We start from the raw sequence: 1,961 nt of genomic DNA, 5'->3' as shown, positions 1-1,961 counted from the left end.
GCGAGACCTCATCTCTACAATAAATCAAAAAATTAGCCAGGCATGGTAGCACGCACCTGTGGTTCCAGCTGCTTGGAAGGCTGAGAGAAGGATCGCCGGAGCCTGGCAGGTGGAGGCTGCAGTGGCCAGGAGCGGCCTCTGCATTCCAGTCCAGGTGACAGAGTGAGACTCCAACTCAAAAAAAAAAAGAAGTCAGAAAAGACATAAAAGACACAAATGTAACACTCACTCTGTTCACTGTGACCATAGTAGAGAAAATGAGAAGTTTTTCTGCTTGTGAAAATGGCAAAATGCAGATCTGTGTTTCAGGAGCACTTGAGCCATGGCTGGAAAGAAATATCTAGATATGACTTGTTAATACTACCATCTTTCCTGGGCTCTTTTCTCTCCACAGCACATATAACACACAGATCTCCTGCCGGTGTCTCCCAGCACCAGCCTCCCTCCTCCTGGCCTATTGCTCCCGCCCCTCCCTGGGATTGCCACTCCTCGCCCCACCTCCCATGCATACAGACAGCCACATGCCCTGCTGGCAAGGCACTTTGAAGATGAAACATGCTGACTTCCCCTACAGCCCAGGGCTGACACCCTTACAAAGGAGAGGGTGCAGGCCACTCCACCATGAAAGCACATTCTGGAAGGCGTTGGACCAGCTAACCACCCAAGCCCATAAAGCACAAATTGCCCCAACCCCACTGCCATGGCCAAGCCCCTTCAGAAGTTTAGCATAAATAGGCCCAGGTGCCTGGCATGGCACATTGGAGTTGCCACCAGGGCTCCAGGTATCCCGATCTCTCTTCTGCAACCCAAACGCCCAGCAGCACCATGACCTGCGGATCAGGATTCGGCGGCCGTATGTTCAGCTGCGCCTCGGCCTGCGGGCCCCGACCCGGCCGCTGCTGCATCATGGCCGCCCCTTACCGCGGCATCTCCTGCTACCGCGGCCTCCCCGGGGGCTTCGGCAGCCACAGCGTCTGCGGGGGCTTCCGCGCCGGCTCCTGCGGGCGCAGCTTCGGCTACCGCTCCGGCGGCGTGTGCGGGCCCAGCCCCCCCTGCATCACCACCGTGTCGGTCAACGAGAGCCTCCTCACGCCCCTCAACCTGGAGATCGACCCCAACGCGCAGTGCGTCAAGCACGAGGAGAAGGAGCAGATCAAGTGTCTCAACAGCAGGTTCGCCGCCTTCATCGACAAGGTGGGTGTCCTGGATCCCGCCCGTCCTGAATCCCACCATGTGCAAAGTCAGGAGTGGGCACTGAGGCACTGGTCACTGAGGAATCTGAGGCAGAAAGAGCTCTGCCTGCCTGAGATCCCAGTCTGATGGGAGAGGCACACAGACAGACATCTACAGGCGCTCAAGGCCCAGAAAGACTCAGCTGACAGTTCAGGGGGGCAGAGCTAGCGGCAGAAAGGCCTGGCCAGATGCTCTGGGCCAGGAATAGGACTTCAAGGCATGGGGAGGAATACAACCCTGCTGCTGGGCTTGGAGGATTAGACAGCCCCAGGCTGGAACTGCCTGCCCTCTGAGAGGATGGGATGCATTAAGATAGGATGGCGTCAGGGGAGGCAGGCAGTTGAGCCCCTCTAGACGGCCCACACATCCTTCCCTGGTACCTTTCCCACAAGCCCCACTTGTGAGCCAAATATGGACACTCTGCCGGTGGGAATTCCTACCTCCCCTGGCTTCATAGGGAGGGGCTGATCACCACTGGGCCCCTGACAGTGCACCGGGTCCCATAGGGTGGGGGTAACCCAGCTTCCCTGAACAGGCACCATCTGCCCCATCTCTCACTTTTTTCCTGATGAAAAATCCAAACACGGTCACGGCTAGTAATGTAGACAGCAATCGCTGCCCAAGCCCAACTATGCCTCCTCTCTTTGAGGCCCCAGGATGGGAAGTACCTTGAGAGCAGAACCCCCTGAGCTAACTGGAGCGCCAGGAATCACCTGACCCTCCCACCT

General features: G+C 57.6%; 1 pseudogene; it reads left to right on the top strand.

The window, feature by feature from the left end:
* The first annotated feature begins 825 nt into the window (after positions 1–825).
* Positions 826–1,194, top strand: LOC103252595 (annotated as a pseudogene).
* The last annotated feature ends 767 nt before the right edge of the window (positions 1,195–1,961 follow it).

Source organism: Carlito syrichta, unplaced genomic scaffold (assembly GCF_000164805.1).
Source record: "Carlito syrichta isolate Samal-C Ts95f unplaced genomic scaffold, Tarsius_syrichta-2.0.1 Scaffold169059, whole genome shotgun sequence".
Lineage (NCBI taxonomy): Eukaryota > Metazoa > Chordata > Mammalia > Primates > Tarsiidae > Carlito > Carlito syrichta.
This window is presented reverse-complemented; position numbering and strand designations above follow the sequence as displayed.